Source organism: Mytilus californianus, unplaced genomic scaffold (assembly GCF_021869535.1).
Source record: "Mytilus californianus isolate M0D057914Y unplaced genomic scaffold, xbMytCali1.0.p SCAF_10, whole genome shotgun sequence".
NCBI classification, from domain to species: domain Eukaryota; kingdom Metazoa; phylum Mollusca; class Bivalvia; order Mytilida; family Mytilidae; genus Mytilus; species Mytilus californianus.
The window spans coordinates 71,822,940-71,843,581 of NW_026262582.1; the positions used below are offsets into that span (position 1 = coordinate 71,822,940).

The following is a 20,642-nucleotide window of genomic DNA, read 5'->3' on the forward strand; positions in this document are numbered from 1 at the left end:
GGCTGACTTCATACAGGAACTTCTTAGCAAGAAAGAAAAGAAGTTAGCAGTATCCTTTAACTTTACTTTCCGCTATATAGATGATGTTCTCTCACTAGATAATTTAAAATGTGGTGACTATGTTGAACGCATCTATCCCATCAAACAAGAGATAAAGGATACAACAGATACAGTTAAGTCTGCCTCATATCTTGACTTACATCTAGAAAATTGACAATGAGGGTCGGTTGAAAACAAAACTTTACGACAAAAGAGATGATTTCAACTTCCCAATTGTGAACTTTCCATTTCTATGTAGCAACATTCCAGCAGCGCCTACATACGGAGTATATATCTCCCAATTGACACGATATTCCCGGGCTTGTATTTCCTATCATGATTTCCTTGATAGAGGGTTGCTGCTCACAAGGAAGCTTTTAAACCAAGAGTTCCAAATGGTGTAGTTGAAATCATCCCTTCGTAAATTTTACGGACGCCATCACGAGTTGGTTGACCGTTTTGGAATATCCGTTTCACAGATGATAGCGAATATGTTCCTATGTCGTAACTACAATCCCGTTCCCTTTTCACGAATGTGACCTACCGAATAAGACTATTTAACTTGTTTGTACTAACATGAGCAACACGACGGGTGCCACATGTGGAGCAGGATCTGCTTACCCTTCCGGAGCACCTGAGATCACTCCAAGTTTTTGGTGGGGTTCCTGTTGCTTAGTCTTTAGTTTTCTATGTTGTGTTTTCTGTACTTTTGTTTGTCTGTTTGTCTTTTTCTTTTTTAGTCATGGCGCTGTCAGTTTATTTTCGATTTATGAGGTTAAATGTCACTCTGGTATCTTTCGCCCCCTCTTCTATAGCACATAAATTAAATGATCAACAACGTCTGTGCCTAGAATCTATACATCAAGACCATCATGTACTATTTGTGAAGTTGATACAGAATATTTATCAACAAGGTCTTGTTATCTTCCGACGAACTTTTTTAGAAAAAAAACAAGGCGTTCTTTGATATAACCCAAGCGTCCTTGGTGTTCATTAACTGTTATTTACTTAGAGAATGTTCTTTGTCCCTCGAACAGGTGGGTTTAATAATCCTGTGATTTCCGTTTTCCTGTACCAAGTCAGGAATGTTGTTTTCTATTCGTTTGAAGTGTTTGAGCTTCTGGTTTTGCCATTTGAAAAGGAACTATCCGTTTTTAATTTCTTTCAAGTCGTTATTTTTTTATTATACTTTTTCATAAACGTTGTGACTCGTCGACTTTGTGTCTTACAGACTCCAAAATTCGATATTTGAAGTCTAGGTTACCTGTTGTGGTTTTAAGAAAGTTTTATGAATTTCGAATAGCGGTATACTACTGTTGCCTTTATTTAGATTGACAAAGCAGTAGGAACCTCGACTCAGTCAAAGAATAAAGGACAAAATGAGGTTATAATTTTGACTTTTGAGTTCAACGTAAATGAATGTGTATAATGTTGTTGTTTCTTTGTATTTGATGTTTATGTTTGGTCTCCTAGGGTTTCGAAAAAAAAGACAAAAAGTAATATGAAGGTTTTTGGTTGATATAGTGAATGATCTTGGATTTGACTAAAACTGCTTCTTATTTAATAATTTATTGAATAAACCCGAAAATATTTACACCCCTTTTAAACACACAGCATTTAATACTAACGTAACATGTATATTCTGTTATACTTTCAAAATACTGTCTTATTCATGCTATGTTCATAACTGTATTAAAGATATATATATACAAGTCTAAATTGAAAACAACGTTCAAACCTATGACTGCGTTGGATAAAAACCGCATTTTTTATACGTGTGCATGCAAAACAAATTTCTTGATAAAAGGGTCTAAATACAGCACAAACAACATTTTCCAAAAAACCAAAAAAGTGAAAAAGTATATTTTAACAAGACGCATTTGACTAACAGGTCGAACAACAAATGTTCTTAAACCCTGTTGACTGCCATTGGCGATTGCCAAATAAACGGATCACCGATGTCATTAATGGGTCTTAATTATAAATTTAATACTAAACAGAAAACAATAAACTTGCGGAAAAGATGATATACCGCAAACAAAAGGTGCAAAGGTTTTTGTACACCATATCCGGATTTCGACAATTAATGTCTCGTCAGTGATATTAGGAATCGAAATGGTATTTGGAAAGCCATATAATTTACCTCAATTTAGGATAGAACCTTGAATTTTAAAGAGTCAAAATAGGATGAACGGATCATATAAACCCGACGAAAAATATAATACAGCCCATACGAAAAAAATATAAACAAGTCTAAATTGAAAACAAAGTTCAAACCTATGATTGCGTTGGATAAAAACCGGAATTTTTATACGTGTGCATGCAAAACAAATTTCTTGTTAGAGGGGTCCAAATACAGCACAATCAACTTTTTTCAAAAGACCAAAAAAGTGAAAAAGTATATTTTAACAAATATATATATATATATAGCATGTTTAACAGGTATGCCACAAACATATTCTGAATTGTATGGGTCGATCAAAAAACGGTATTACATCAAAAGATAAAGACTTTGATAAGGTTCAAAACGTGCTTTACAATTTCTTTTTTTATTTGTTTCTTATTGACTCAAAACATGAAATATAGATCAAAATCAAAAAAATAAACAGTATCAAAATCAAATTTTATTTGAAAAGACAGTAATCTAGAATAAACACACAATTTACATACCAATTGCTAAATGGTTATTTTGAAACTTAGGTCAATAATTTTAGTTTTAATTATGTTCAGTTATATAGATACAATGGATAAGCGTTGATTCGTGAAAAAACCATGAGCTCGGAGGGCGAATGGTTTGTTTTTCATGAATCAACGCTTATCCATGGTATCTACAACTTAAACTATTGTGTTAATTTCTTTTCAAAATTAAAGCCTTTTCTTAATTAGATGGTATTGTAAGTGAGTTTAAATAACCATGTTATCGTCCAACGATACATTGATAAATCTAGGATCACAATTAACTGGTTAAAAAATACAAATATAACACAACACGTCTGCCTATAAAAATCTTTATATTATCAGACATGTGAATATTATCTGTTTTTACAAAATAAGACATATTCGAACTTATTTCTAATAAAATTGAGAATGGAAGTTGGGAATGTGTCAAAGAGACAACAACCCAAAGAGCATATATAGAGTATATATAATAAGTATGTGACCGAAATTTCTAGCAAGAAGCTCATTCTAGGCACATCACGATTTTCTCGCATAGGAATTTAGGAATAATCATTTGAAAAATTATTAACAGATGAAATCATACTTTATTTATAAAACAAAAGTGAACAAATAGAATGTAATCATTTTCGTTTCAAATATGTGAAATAGCCTAAAATAATCCAAAAATAAACGGTAAAACTCGCTATTATTACAAACATATCCACAATAACATCCAAACAAGAAAGAAAAATAAAAACCGGAAAAACTAAAGAATAGGGACAACAAAGAGAAAACAGGGATTTTAACTTAAACCGACAAGTCCCTACCTTTAACTCATTGATCTTAACAATGGTAACCTCGCGGCTATCAACTTATACTATACAATTGCCTAAACTATGTATATATAAAGGTACTAGCCCTGTGTGTCCGTTGTACCGATGTATATTATATGTTCATTCATATATATGAAATAGACATTTACTTTGTAACCCATTGGTAGCCGAGAGGTTTCGTCGATATGTTGATGTCAGTCACACATAATAGATTTCAAGGACGGGTTCGATTCCCAGTGAAGGCATATAGAAATTACAAATATTGAAGGTAAGTTTTTAAATTAATTCCATTAGTGAACATAAATCAGTAAATTAGCCAATTCAAACGTAATGAAATTAAGTACACAAAGGAAACAATTGAATATAATTTGGTGAGTCCATTTCAGCGACAGATTTAGGAAGCGTTGATTCTAGAAAAAGAATCCACAGTAAATGAATAGGCTGACATCACGACAATGGTTTAATGTTGCTGCATACACAGTGCATTGGTAATTCAATATATTCTCTAATTTCCGGATGTCGTTTTTTACGGAAAGTGTTCATTGATGAAGTATTCTTTTTCTGCTTTTTATTCCTTTTCCTACATAAAAGACAAAATATTAGTTTGAAATAATGCTCAATAAAAGAGGGGCGAAAGATACCAGAGGGACATTCAAATTCATAACAATAAGGTGCTTATAGTTTTGTACGTTTCAGACATGTTGTTTTCTATTTCATGAAGTGCACTTGATCAAAATTTTCCACCAAAAAGGTAGCAAGAACTCATGATATACATTGAATAAATTATAATTGAAAGTCAGCTTTACATGAACGGAGTTTACTGAACTCAAACGAGTTCATGACGGATGCATTTTAAATGTCTTTTCCTAGATGGTTATTCTTATAAAATCTCTTTGGTTTTAACATACCAACATTACAAATGTGTGTGCGATAATGTAACTTTCAATCAGTCAATTACATGTTTCGAAAGTTGCTGATTACTTATTTGTTTGATCACTATAGAGCAGGACCGAGGCTTCTCAGATTTATAATAATATAGACATATTGGACACTTTTATTCAGTGGTTTGAAAGATGAGTAAAATTTTGTATAAACAGTAAACAAGGAGAGAAGTTACAATCTTTTGTTATGTCCGTCAAATAAAAAAACAGATCTGCATCTGTATTTTATTCCTGTTAAATGTAACGATATATATCCCCATTTAAATAACTGAAATGAATGTATTCCACTTTGGCAGCCATGAATAATTAAAAAACATAAATGATATTTGCTTTATTCAAAATTACAAAAAATACAAAAGAAGCTAATAATAAATAGTCGCAATCGGCGTATATATATTGTCATCATTATACCTTCTTTTCTGTTTCTGTTTTGTTCATTAAAACAACGCTTCCATCTTCCCTGCCTACCAAACTAAAAATATTCATTGAAACAATGGCTTTGTATAAACTGTTAGACTAGGAATTTGTTACATCATTGAATACACACAACATCCTAAGCATTTGTTTCATTTACAAGTGCGACCATTGGTATCATTTTATTGAATGCAGTTTAATATTTGATAGTTAATTTTGAAAATTGAATCCAACGAAGATGCTGTTATTTTTATGAACAGATGACTTTTAAAAGATAAGATGAGTTGAGAAATATATTGCTAACATTTATATGACGGTTTATTAACTGCTACCGTATTTGACCTTAGATGTTTTTTTTTTTATTATCTAAACTGGATTCCTTTTGGACATTAAAATAAGTGTTCATTTGTCCCGGTTCTTTTAAATGATTAATATGAGTTTACCTAATGCAGGTATATAAAAACAGGTCCGATGGACACACCGAATTTAGTTTGTGTTATTTTCACTATTGACTAGCATTGATGAGGATCATTGCAAAAAAATGAAAAACTTACATCCGTATTTGTGTATTGTATTCTAAAATTACAGTTCTGATTGGTGCTGGTTTTGGAATCGTACATTAATAAACGTCTCTAGATTTTTATAAATTTATGCTGGCTTTTATTTTGCAGTCTATTCCCTAGTAGTGTTGGAAATAGTTGAGTTGTTTACAAACATTCTTGATTTCATTGTTTAATTCATCAAAATTTTACTTTGATTTATTTGACTTATTTCTATTTGAATGTGTGTTTGTATTGTATTCTTTTTTTCTTACCTCATTTCAAAATCAGACACAATTGCATTAACAACTTCCTGAACAAACACCTTCTGATCAAACCTGTATACTTGTTTTTGACCTCTTTCTCCAACGAAATCACTGATGTCATGAATCTCTCTCTTCAGGGTTTCGTATGCAGTGATAAAGGTGATGTCATGTGATACATGCATTAATCTCTCCAAACTTTCGTAGATGTTTTTTTGATGTTCGTATATCCATTCTTTGTTTTTTAGATCGTATTGAAATTCTTCTATTTCTATATCAAGTTGGTTCTGTACTTCATCCAGTTTATTTTCTTTTTAAAAAAAAACTGCTTTTGTTATCTTTTTAACAGATTCGTCTATTTCGGCCTCGGCGGATTCATATGTTCTTTTAATGGTCGGTTTCTCAATTTCTGTCATGTGTCTTACTACTGTTGACAGCTTGGTGACTGCTATTTTCAAATCGGAAATATTTCCCTCTGCACTTCTTCGGTAATCGTCAGCAACAGTCTTGATATCTGTGATGTCATGACCTTTGTGCTCAGTTGTAACACATTTACCGCATATCAGAACATGGCATCGTGTACAAAAGTAAATGAATTCTGACTTGTGCGATACACACATTGCATTAGTTGAAAAAGCTGACGGGTCAATTTTTTTCAAATCGGTTACTGTGTGGGTCTTCGTAGTCGGCAATTTATCATGTTTAGTTCTGCAAATCTGACAAAACGCCGATTTACATTCAGTACAGTGGTAAATTCCTGGATTGTCACAAAAGATGCATTTTGTAACGGACGTTTGTGCTGCTTTCATCTACAAATAAAAATTACGATAAAGATTCACATAAAGAAAATATATACCTTCACTGGTCTGACTGAAATAGGTTTTATGAATTTTTACTTTGCAATTGGAAACAACATTATAATATATTATATTCATTCGATAACGACAAACATATAAAATTGAGAATGGAAACGGAAATGTGTCAAAGAGACAACAACCCTACCTTAGAGCAGAAAACAACCAAAGGCCACCAATGAATCTTCAACACAGCCACAAAACCCCGATAGGGTTTTATTATTGATCTTGAAAATCAAACTTTCGAATGGTCAACAAAAAATTCTGGAAATATATCCGTCATCTATACAAACTAAATAGGGAGGAAAAATGCGCAAGAACGTTTACAGAAATCAGTCATGTGTCCAATTGCCAACCTGACCAGGCGAAACTATGAAACAAAGAAAAAGACTGAGAAATATATATGTATAATACTATTATGTGTATGCAGTAATTGAGACCACTGACACTCAAGAAAAGATGGGGAGGAAAGAAAAGAAAGTGTTTGCTCAATCACTTAATTACCATAGCAAAAAGAAAATATATTAAGAGAACGAAATAAATGAAGATAAAGGTCACAACTAAGAAGTTGGTCAAATTGTTTAATAATTCTATGAATTGAGACGGAAAAAAGCTAAATGTCAAAGGCTTGTTGTAAAATGGAGAATCTTAAACCATAGTATGTGTAAACATGATTTAGAAAATCAACGTTTAAAACGGAAAATAGTGATCGGCTAATATTCTAACATTTTAAAGGGAAGGTAAAACATGTTAAGGCATTTGCGTGTGAAAAAGGAACCCGAGACAGTAGCCGATATAAAAAATCATCGTAAACAACAGAATGATAAAATCAATGTATATCTGGTAAAATGTTATATTACTCATCACCAAAGTAGACACAGACCAACGAAAAGAAAGAATTTTATTCGCGATTTTCCAACTGTTCACTTATAAATACTCCGACAAAAATCTTTCACAAAGATAGTTTTGATATATAGTTTAATAACCCATAACTCTGATCCATTCTTGATGTTTCAGTGTATTGAATATGTCTGTAATCCCGTTGAACCAACCTTGCTCGCCGCTATGCACACATTATATGTTAATGGTTTATGAACCGTGTTAGATATAATGACATCAAGGCTGTACATTAATTGTACTAAATCAATCTATTTTTTTTAGACATCAAGCACAATTTCTATCTACTTAATCTTCCTTGTTTTATGATTTTTGAGACAACAAAGCTACGTTGGTACATCTTTCCTGTTCTCTCTCTGAATGTCAAAGTCCTCAAGTTCTTATGTTAGAAGTCGTTTCTTTAACATGTTTAAACTGAGTTTACTTTTTTTTATTCAACAAGACATCATCTCCATCAACGGTGACGGGTGATTATGGCCTTTCCGTTTTGAGTTTTCCTCGAAGATCGGTATTTTTGTTATTTTACTTGTTACTACAGGACAAAGATACCAATATCGTCAGATAATTATTTAAACGCATGGTCAGCGTCAACAGTAATATCGAAAAACACGTCAATGCTTCAATGATATCTTGTTTGTCATTCAATACTGAGTTTGGTGATACTACAATTAAAGGGGTTCAAATACTGTGTCTTTTGCTTAAACCAGGTTTAATCCACCATTTTCTACATAAGAAAATGCCTGTACCAAGTCAGGAATATGACAGTTGTTATCCATTCGTTTGATGTGTTTGAACTTTTGATTTTGCCATTTGATAAGGGACTTTCCTTTTTGAATTTTCCTTGGTTCAGTATTTTTGTAATATTACTTTTTATTAGGTAAACAGAGCATCAACAAAATCACCAGATTGTTACAATTATGCTGGTAGCAAGACTGGAATATTTGTTTCGCGCTTCAGCCACATGAATCAGTAGATGTTTTACGACTCAAACATAGAATGTCTACACGGTATTGGTAGTTTTTTTTTACCAAAATATCGTTCACGGTATGATGTAAATTCTTCGCAAACGAGTTCAACTGCATTAGATCATTAATATTTATAAAGATCGGTTCATTTACATCGACGACGAATATCGTTGAACGCTACAGAAAACGGACAAGCATGTTTTCTGGCGCTTAGTGAGCAATGACTGTCAAGGTCAAGGAAGCTGGTTTACGGAACTACAAAAAAGTTTAATTACGAGAAGGGTAAATGCATGGTTGGTGATGATTAGTGCATTGATATCTTAACAAGTCTTCATAACATGCTATTGTTATTTTTGTATGACCCGTGTACAGGCAATACTGTCAATGTCTCGTTTACAGTACTGTAGCAGCTTATGCCTTCTACGATAGCATATGAATAAAGTGCAAAATATCCTTTGCACAATCAGTCTTCAAAACAGACTCTACGTTATACATTATTATAAAACTATGCCTCTTCAGAATTCAGTTTACGGATATTTCTACTCTGTGTAATGTTCGAGAAAACGTTTTGTGTCATATACTAAAGATTGCATCAAGTCATCAATGAAAGAGGATATATCCTGTCGTAATGTCAATATCCATTTTGTCCAATGCGTTCTAATTATCAACCAGAGATTAAATGACGTGGATGTTGGCAACTATAGGTCAACGTAACACGCTATCTATTCAAGTTAGCTAACAGTGTTAGGGAAATATCCATAGCCTTATTAATATATAAAGCAAACAAGGAATTGATAAGTAGAGAGCGACAAACAACAACTACTGTATGCTAGTGTTCTGACTTGAAACAGGCACAAACAGATTGTGGCGGGTTTTAATTTTCAAAAAGTTGCGTCTATAATTTTGAATTGCCTTTGTTATCGTTGTGTAACCATGTTGTGAAGTTCAGACCAACACTCTTTGCAAAACATCTTGAACTCTTTTTTTTTGCAGATAGCAAAACAATTCCGATTAGTTTGATCCATAAGTCGTATTAAAAAGAATAGACAAATAAAGCATTCTACCATGTGATAAGTAAATAGTATGGAACGCCACAGCTGTCTTATGTGGAACTCTGATATTACGTTATGTTGTTCTATTATTACTTGATGATAGTTTGTCTTTACATAATATGGTTTTGACATTACGTAATGATGTTTTGATATAACTCAATATGGAAAAGTCATTACTTAATGATATTCCGATATTACATGATATGGTTTCGAATTGACTTGATATAGTTTTGTCATTACTTAACACATGCTTAATATGGTTTTGTCAATACTCGATGTGGTTTCACCATTATTTAATGCGGTTGTGTCATTAGACAATGTGGTTTTAACATTACTTGATGTGTATGTGACATAACGTAATGTAGTTGTTTCATTACATGATGTGGTTTTGTTATTTCGTAATGATGATTTGCCAATTCTTTATATGGCTTTAACATTACGTAATTATGTTTCAAAATTTGACGATTTTACACTACATGTTGTGTTTGTTTCAGTATTTAATGTGTTCATGTCATTCTTTGATGTGGTTATCCCTTTACTACTACGAGGTAAAACCACATGACCATTTTGGAAAAAATATGTTCTATTTTTAGACCGATTTCCATATGTCGTTTGTGTAATGCGCTTTGGATGAGTACCGCTATCCATTAAGTTAAAGTTCAAATTAAAGTTCAAGTTGTTGTTCATAGTTATTTGGTATGAAAAAAAGGAACGACCATTTGGTCCTGCTGTTTTTCCTTAGTTCTCAAATGGAAGCTGTAAATTAATAAATAAATTAAAGATTCTTATTAACCCTGTGTCTCGCCGGATAATTCTGCTGTCAGTGTGAAAGCGTAAATTAAATGTTGACTGACTGTACGTTAACTGGTACACTTAACGGAGGAAAACATGTTTTTCTGTAGATGCTTTTATCTTGATCTTGAAGAATAACTCCTATACAAGTTTTATAACAATTCATGGAGGTTTACAAATTTATCATGGCAAAACAGTTTAATTCGGTAATATTTAATGCATTAAAAATCCTTATATAGAAATAAAGAAGTGTGGTATGATTGCCAATGAAACAACTCTCAACCACATACCAAATTTCGAGTTGAACTTCGAGTTTGAGTCACATTTGAAGATAGAGTTCCGAATTACAATTGGACTTCAACTTTTAAATTGAGTCACCTTTTGACTTTGAGTTCGAGGTAAATTCCTATTTGAGTCTCATTTAGATTAAGATTAAGAGTTGAAATTCGAGTTATCTAATTTGAGTTCTATTTTTTTTTATCGTGGATCAAGGGCTTTTGCTCGAGCTTCCGAAAAGAGGGTTCAAGGGTAGGTATGCGTACAACAGATAAACAATTTTACAGCATACAAAACGCAACATAGAAATTGAAATAAACAATTGGTGTGATTGCCAATGAGCAAATTATCCACCATAGATTAAATGCAGTGGATGTAAGCAATCATAGGCAACCTAACAGCCTTCAACACACCGTATAGTCGGCCACAAAAGACCACCACGTGAAGATGTGAAACAATTCAAACGAGAAAACTAACGGTCTAGTTTATAGCTAAACAATCTGCGAATAAACAGCTGCGCCATGAGCGCATGATACGCCCGTCGTCTTGTGTGTGAATTTTTATGCAATAATCATAAATAGTTTCTGACGAAACCCCCCCCCTTTTTTTTTTTTTACAAAAAACTCAATATCTCTCAAATAAAATTTTGAATAAAACCAAAAAGTATACAGATCTTTAGATTAATACAACTAAGAAGTGTATAAAATTTTAAGCAATAATCATAAATCGTTTTTGAGATAAGGCGCGACACGTGAAAAACCCCTCCCCTTTTTTTTTTTACAAAATACTCAATAACTCAAAAATAAAATTTTGAATCATCACCAAAAAGTATACAGATCTTAAGATTAATATAACTAAGAAGTGTGTAAAGTTTTAAGCAATACTCATAACTTGTTTTTGAGATACCGCGCGACATGTGAAAAAAAAAACACACACCTGTTTTAGTTACTAAGTCCCGTAACTCAAAAAGTTTTAATCTTATTTTCACCAAAAAGTATACAGATCGTTTGACCATCATTAGAAACAACTATGTCAAGTTTCATGAAATTTGGATAAGTCGTTCTCAAGTTACGGTGCGACATGTTTACGCCGGACGGACAGACTGACAGACGGACAGACGACATTTGTATACCATTATACGTCCCGACAAAATTTTGACGGGCGTTTAAAAACAAATATGACACACATGAAACAACGACAACCATTGAACTACAGGTTCCTGACTTGGGGCAGGCATTTAAAGAAAGTGCACGCGGCGGAGTTTAACATGTATGTAAGCGCTAATCCCTATCCTAACCTAGTGTATCATAGCACAGCATAAGAAGAAAATATAAATACAGTTTTGATTGGCTCAACTAAATAGATCAGTATGACTGGGTAACATAAATCCATCAGCGTGATCTCGGGTGCTTTGGAAGGGTAAGCGGATTCTGCTTAACTTGTGACACCCGTCCTGTTATTCGGGAAAGTACAAACCCAGTGATTTGGTTTCATTTGGTAGTTTACATTCGAGGAAAAGGGAAAAGATGACGGCATTGTGGTTACGACAACTGGAACCTATTCGTCGTCACCTGTGAAACAGATATTTCAAAAAGGTTTTTTTTTTCAATTAGTGCGTGGTATATCAGAAACTGCAATTAATAAAAAAAAGTTTAATATTCATATGTTCAAATGAACATACACGCTAAAAAACCTGGAGAATTCTTATTTTATAGAATTGATGCTTTGTTGCTTAGCCCCCCTCCTGCTTCCATTTGAGAACTAAGGAAAAACCGGCAAGTGGTTTTGAGATATCCCCCTTATGTCCGAATAACTGTACATTTTTTAGTACTTTTTTTCTTAATTTTGTCTGTCGTTCCCCTTTTTCATACCAAATAACTATGAACAACAACTTGAGCTTTAATTTGAACTTTAACTTAATGAATAGCGGTACTCATCCAAAGCGCATTACACAAACGACATATGGAAATCGGTCTAAAAATAGAACATATTTTTTACCAAAATGGTCACGTGATTTTACCTCGTAGTAGTAAAGGGATAACCACATCAAATACTGAAACAAACACATCATGTAGTGTAAAATCGTCAAATTTTGAAACATCATTACGTAACGTTAAAGCCATATAAAGAATTGATTAATCATCATTATGAAATAACAAAACCACATCATGTAATAAAACGACTACATAACGTTATGTCACATACACATCAAGTAATGTTAAAACCACATTGTCTAATGACACAACCACATTAAATAATGGTGAAACCACATCGAGTCATGACAAAACCATATTAAGTAATGACAAAACTATATCAAGTCAATACGAAACCATATCATGTAATATCGAAATATCATTATGTAATGACTATTCCATATTGAGTTATATCACAACATCATTACGTAATGTCAAAACCATATTATGTAAAGACAAACTATTATCAAGTAATAATAGAACAACATAACGTTATATCAGAGTTCCACATAAGACAGCTATGGCGCTCCATAAAATAGTCTAAACATGTCTTTATCCAATCGACTTTGTGGTTTCTTCAAGTGATGTAATGGCATTTACGATTGTCTTGTTTTCCTCAATAGTTGTCATAATCTGATGATAGGAGTCGAGTCGTGTTGATCTTGTGTCTCTTGTTCGAGCATTAATTTTCCAAGGTCGAGATCAGGAACCCAAAACATAAACAATGTCTTGAAACGGATAAGTGCATTTATTCTTGACGTTGAAGAATTAAGGAATATCTCATTAAAATGTTTTTCGTCTGTAACGATTTCGATTGACAAATAATGATTGTAATCTAGTGAACCAAATCAGAAGAAATTGTAATTTAACAAGGTGTCTTATCTCAGATGGTCTGAGGTCTCATCGTGAACGTGAAAAAAAGTAAAATAACAAAATATCAAACTCCAAAGAAAATTCAACTCGGAGAGCCCCTTGCCAAAAGCAAAAAGTTCAAACACATCAAACGTATGGGAAACAACTGTCATATTCCTGACTTGGAACAGGCATTTCCTTATGTAGAAAATGATAGATTAAACCTGGTTTTATAGCTAGCTTAACCTCTCAATTGTATGACAGTGGCATACAGTTCAATTATATTAACAACAATGTGTGAACAAAACAAATAGATATAATACGTAAAAATGACAAAAATAGGGGTACAACAGTCAACATCGTGTAATAATCCTAATCACTATAAAAACAAACACATATCTCAACAAAGAAAAACAAAATGGCATATAGACAACGAAAATAAGCAGAAATGAAAAATAGGAATACAAATAATGACCACAACACAACACAACACAACCGGGATTCATCATAAACAGTAAAGGTTAATAATTTACAAAGAACACTTTAACACGTAATTAAGATGATAAACAATGTCAGTACCTAGAACTATACTTCAAGACCATCATGTATTTTTTATGAAGTTGATACGGAAAATTTATCAACAAGGTCTTGATATCTTCCAATGAATCTTTTTAGAAAAAGGACGAGACGTTCTTTGACATAACCCTGGTTCATCAACTTTCTGCTCAGACACTGGTGACGGTTTATAAAGTCTGGGTAGCAGCTGCAATCTCTTAAATACGTAATTAGTTGGAAGATGTAATATTCGATGGTTATTTAGCCGAATATTAAATGACTCTTAAGTGCTTTAACATGTTATCTGTATTAGTCATGTTTACTGTTGTAATATAATATCTAGATGTGAATAGCTTGTAATAAAATCATCATCATCATCATCATCATCATCATCATCATCATCATCATCATCATCATCATCATAATCATCATCATCATCATCATCATCATCATCATCGTCGTCTCCCTCGTCGTCGTCGTCGTCGTCGTCCTCCTCCTCCTCCTCCTCCTCCTCCTCCTCCTCCTCCTCCTCCTCCTCCTCCTCCTCCTCCTCCTCCTATTTTCTTAATCTTTCGTTTGCTTTATTTGTAAACTGTAGTAAGTAATCTTATTCTACATTGTTTTGTTTTACATTTAGTGGTCTGCTTTTCCTGAGGTAAATTGTATTTTGCTTTATGAGCCATTTGTGAGCTAAGATTTGAAAACCATAGTTCTATCCACCAAACTATATCAAAATGCCTAGCGTTAGTCAGAAAGCTAGACAACTATTGTTTAACGTTATATCTAAATCATGTGTAGAATTTCGTGTTTATAGACGATCTACTTTGTGCTGAATTTAATTACCTTTGTTGAATTGTCTTTCAGTTGTTGTATCATCGACAATGATCCAATAACTCTTTAAATTCATCTTAAAGACATAGCTCAATTTTAAAGAAAATGTATGATACAATATTTGCCAGCAGACTTTTTGTAAACGTCGTGTGGCACATTATTTTTTTAACTAAAGGTTGACCATTGTCTTAATCAAAGGTAGCGGATTCACATACAGATAAGATATCGATATATTTAGATCAATATCTAAACGCATGGTCAGTGTCAACGAGTGTATTGACAAAATGTCAATGAAAGCAGGTTTATAATGTAATTCTGAAATAGCGAGACTGTTGTCCATGAGGTCCAAAGGGTCTTTTACTTGTTTGATAAACAGCGCATACAAAAACAAAAATATCCGGTGGTGTTACTAAAGCTGATAAAAAAGCTAGTGGCATGATTTTTTAGACATCAGATAAAACGTCTTTTTCTGCTTTCAGTAACTTTTTTCTACAGAAATTCACTGCTCGAGCTTATTTTGTCTTTACGGTGTTGTAAGCTATTTGCTTAGATATTGTGCTTGGTATGATGTACATTCTTTTCAAGCAGGATCATGGTCACGTGATTTTACCTCGTAGTAGTAAAGGGATAACCACATCAAATACTGAAACAAACACATCATGTAGTGTAAAATCGTCAAATTTTGAAACATCATTACGTAACGTTAAAGCCATATAAAGAATTGATTAATCATCATTATGAAATAACAAAACCACATCATGTAATAAAACGACTACATAACGTTATGTCACATACACATCAAGTAATGTTAAAACCACATTGTCTAATGACACAACAACATTAAATAATGGTGAAACCACATCGAGTCATGACAAAACCATATTAAGTAATGACAAAACTATATCAAGTCAATACGAAACCATATCATGTAATATCGAAATATCATTATGTAATGACTCGTCGTCTCCCTCGTCGTCGTCGTCGTCCTCCTCCTCCTCCTCCTCCTCCTCCTATTTTCTTAATCTTTCGTTTGCTTTATTTGTAAACTGTAGTAAGTAATCTTATTCTACATTGTTTTGTTTTACATTTAGTGGTCTGCTTTTCCTGAGGTAAATTGTATTTTGCTTTATGAGCCATTTGTGAGCTAAGATTTGAAAACCATAGTTCTATCCACCAAACTATATCAAAATGCCTAGCGTTAGTCAGAAAGCTAGACAACTATTGTTTAACGTTATATCTAAATCATGTGTAGAATTTCGTGTTTATAGACGATCTACTTTGTGCTGAATTTAATTACCTTTGTTGAATTGTCTTTCAGTTGTTGTATCATCGACAATGATCCAATAACTCTTTAAATTCATCTTAAAGACATAGCTCAATTTTAAAGAAAATGTATGATACAATATTTGCCAGCAGACTTTTTGTAAACGTCGTGTGGCACATTATTTTTTTAACTAAAGGTTGACCATCGTCTTAATCAAAGGTAGCGGATTCACATACAGATAAGATATCGATATATTTAGATCAATATCTAAACGCATGGTCAGTGTCAACGAGTGTATTGACAAAATGTCAATGAAAGCAGGTTTATAATGTAATTCTGAAATAGCGAGACTGTTGTCCATGAGGTCCAAAGGGTCTTTTACTTGTTTGATAAACAGCGCATACAAAAACAAAAATATCCGGTGGTGTTACTAAAGCTGATAAAAAAGCTAGTGGCATGATTTTTTAGACATCAGATAAAACGTCTTTTTCTGCTTTCAGTAACTTTTTTCTACAGAAATTCACTGCTCGAGCTTATTTTGTCTTTACGGTGTTGTAAGCTATTTGCTTAGATATTGTGCTTGGTATGATGTACATTCTTTTCAAGCAGGATCATCATTTTTACAAGGACTTATTATATTAATATCGATGAAAATCGTTAAACGCTGTAGATAACGGATGAACTTGTGTTCTTGGCACAAAGGGAACAATGTGTTTCAGTGTCAAGGGAGTTGATTTAATGAACTTCACTGTACGGTGACCTATATAGCTGACTATGCGGTATGAGCTTTGCTCATTATTGAGGCCGTACGGTGACCAATAATTGTTTATTTCTGTGTCATTTGGTCTATTGTCGAGAGTTCTCTCTTTGGCAATCATACCATATCTTCTTTTTGCATTCAAAAGATTGTAAAAGAAAATGCAGGGTTGACGCTGAGTGGCGCATCAATATCTAAATAAATATTTACAGGTCTCTAGTGACCCGGTTATTCAACCTGCTTAATGCCTCACTAACCAAATTAGAATATGGGAGTTGCATCTGTGATTTTGAATTGCCTTTGCTATCGATGGATCGATGGTAACATTGTTGAAAGATTCAGACCAACACTCTTTACAAACATTTTTAACTCATTTGTTAGGTATAAGAACGATTCCGATTGGTGTGATCCTTGTGTCTATATGAAATATATAGACAAATTTAGCATTCTACTTTGCTGATGTAAATGTGTCAAACATTTTGAGATCCAATCGACATTGTTGTTTTTTTCAAATGATATAATGGCATTCACGAGTGTTTCGTTTTTCTTAATAGTGGTCAAAATCTGACTATTAGCGTAGCGTTTGTGTTGATCTTTCGCATTGGTCTCTTGTTCGACCATTAATTACGCAAGGTCGAGTTATTGAAAGGAATTCATAAATTATGTCAGAAAAAATTTCAGGGCATTTATTCTTGAACATGACGAATTCGAGAATTTCATTTTTAACACTCACTTCATAAAATTCTTTAGTAGATATTGCGTGAAGAGCGATTTTAGTAAAGGTACAAAACGATTGTAATCTAGCCACCCACATCGGAGGAAATTGTAATTTTACAAGATGCCTTATTCAAGACCGTCTAAGGCTTATCGGGGACATGCAAAATCAGGTTTGTAGTTCTTCTGAAATATATTGCAAAATGACCAAATTTCGATTTGGACATATAACATTGCGGATGTTTTCAATCTGAACTTTCTATTTCAAGTTGCATATGTTCTGTTCTACTCCTTTTAAATTTCCAGGGTAGTAATGATAGTTGCCGTAGTAGGTTCATAGTTATGTCAAACAGGTCCAGCTCATTACTTCATGTTCGAATGCTTATAAGTTCTCCCCGTCTTTTAAAACGACCTGGAACAATTCAAGTTATTGTATGAGGCTCACACGTTGTCATCAAGCTTTTTCCAAAACATTTTGGCCACATTCTTTTCTTTGTGCATTTTGTAAAAATACTGGTTCCTTGGTAAACGTGAAATCGTCAACACACTATTGTTATAGAAAAAAAATCTTGCTTTCTTCAGTGTGTGGCTTCTGTTTTTATTCTGTTCGCTTTCGTTCATGATGTTTTTAGTCTGGACTCCTCAGTGTTCCTACGAAAAAAGACTAGAATTGAAATTCATCAGTCTATGATCTAACAAATGTTGGTTTTTTTCAGTCTGGGTAAGTTTCGCAAGGAAACACTCAAAGTAAGCAGACACCGCAGCCTTATTTTCCATAGATTCAACATTATATTCGAGCTGTAGAGGGTATTCACACATGCTTAGATGTAGACCCATTATTCTTAATCGCATACATCTGATAACAACAGTGCAGCAAAAAAAAAAAAAGTTGTGCTAGACCGTGGTTCCCGATTATCACCAAGTCCAATATGATTTCTCTTTTTTCTATGTATATTGTCCTGGAGTAAATCTCATCATTATCTTTGTGTTCATTGAATGCCTGCTTTGAGTTTCTTCGCAAACTTACGGAGATTAAAAATAAAGTTATTTCTTCTTCATATTCTTGTTGCCGTGCTTGTTATGTAGAGCGGCAAGGATCAATCAAACTCTTCAAAATTTTGTTCTTTATGTTAAAAATAGTTTTCCTGACCGTTGGATATTGTTGCCTGGACATTTTCCTCTGTGATCACTTCGTCCCATTCATAAAACAACATATTTGATTTCTACCTGGCGGCTAGTCATATCTTTGCGAACATTTAGTTTATTGTCACGTTGATATATCCTTGTTATTTTCATCTAGTCGTATATTCTTGATCATCGTGGTACACTTGGGATATCTCTGATTTTATTAACATCGGCTGCTTGTTTTTCTGACTTGTTCTTGCACCTGTCTTCACGAATTTGTATTTTTGAACTATTCTAACCACTTTTATCAATGTGCGTTTTTTCATTGAATCGTATTGTTGTCAATTTTGCTGCTAACATTCCTTTATACGTTTTTTTGGTATAATTAGTGGCTTGTTAATATCATAGCTCTATAGTTACAATATTTTTATTGGTATATTCTATAAACCATTGATAACAAAAGTGACTGAGATGTAAAAAAAACATATCTCGTTATATGTTTATCTACTAAGGGACCAAATGTTGATAGCAGATCTATTGTTGTCTTGTTTAGATGTATTCACTGGATTTGGGCAACATTAGTGCTTTGTATGTAATATTGATATTTGTCAACTATTTGTAAATCATAACAGTGTACATCTCTAGATACCTTATATTTTCCTTAATTTGTACATATTTCATTGAAAACTAGTTTTTTCATAGTCAGTGTTTCTGAACAAATTTTACATATTCAGCAAACATAAACATTTATTATTTACTATAAATTTGTTGCCGATAGCACAAACATAGAATATTTCTCACCTCAATCTGTATGTACTGGCATGGCTGGTGTCCACATAAAACTGCCCCTTTCATCACTGCTAGTTCAGCTTCTTCCGGTATAATTATCATTTCAGTGGAGAACGTTTGTCTCACAGCTTCTTGAACTAGAACGCAGTTTGAAAAGCCGCCAATCATGACGATAGCCGCTATTTTATGTGCATCTTTATAATCTACAAACACGTTTTTCATCAGACATATAATCTTGTCAATAGTTATCTTGAATAAATTGTGAAAAATCTTGGATTCAATTTGCATTTTATCACCCCGAAGACAAACGAATTCCCCATACGGAGAATCCGAAATTACGCTTTCTAAATTGTCACTAAGGTATTTTTCGCACATACAATTAAGGACTACCCACGGAATTGTCATTTTATATCTACATGTTTGACCTTCTGTAATGCTAATATTTCTTTTCTTGCATTCGAATTCTGTCATAATATCTTTATAGCTATCAGGAGCTTCTTCTCTTAATGATGTCATAAATGGCGCACCAACTATTCTAGTTAAAAATCCAATGAAGCTGTTATTCACTGATGCACCCCCGCAATCATTGCATGTCACCCGATATTTTGTTATCACTTGATTGACATTCTTCTGGAGGACTGTTATGTCAGCATTACCACCTACAATGTAATATTAGGACATACTTCTTTTATTAGAAAAACATTCAGAGGCTAGACAGTCAATACATGAAAAGAAGCATTCATTAAATATAAAAAGCTAGTACTTATTTTGTGATTATCAAAAGAGTCCCGATAACATTATAAAACATGTTTCATTTGAGCTGGTTGAAAGTCAAAGATTGGATGCATGTTAATGAGACAGCAACACAGCGACACAAATATTTTTCATTGTTGATATTCCACGAGTTATACACAAATAACATGATAATGCACTGTTTTGTATTAAAATTAGACACTGAGTATGATAAGCGAAACCTAGATTACAGGGACAAGATAGCCTGACCTGTGAAATGTTAAATTGTAATCAGAAAAAATACTATAAACGCAAATTGAAAATTAATGAAGTAGTGGATCAAACCTACAATCGAGGTGACCGTAATCATGGTAATATTACAATAATTTTGAAATGTGTTTTTCGTATTCATGTCATTAAAAAACCCTATCTTAATTAATTATTTTTAGAAACAAAATTCTGAATTTGACTAAACTTGAAAAAGATTTTTTTACTTTTATAAGAATTAAAAACATAAATGTAAGTTA

General features: G+C 33.1%; 1 long non-coding RNA gene across 1 annotated transcript; it reads right to left on the minus strand.

Annotated features, from left to right (window-relative positions):
* Window positions 1-3,225: 3,225 nt before the first annotated feature.
* On the minus strand, window positions 3,226-6,041 carry LOC127719103 (uncharacterized). Its single transcript, XR_007990174.1, has 3 exons — window positions 5,700-6,041; window positions 4,883-4,943; window positions 3,226-4,110 (listed from the first exon to the last, which is right to left on the minus strand). It is a non-coding gene; the product is annotated as an uncharacterized LOC127719103 (long non-coding RNA).
* Between the last annotated feature and the right edge of the window lie 14,601 nt (window positions 6,042-20,642).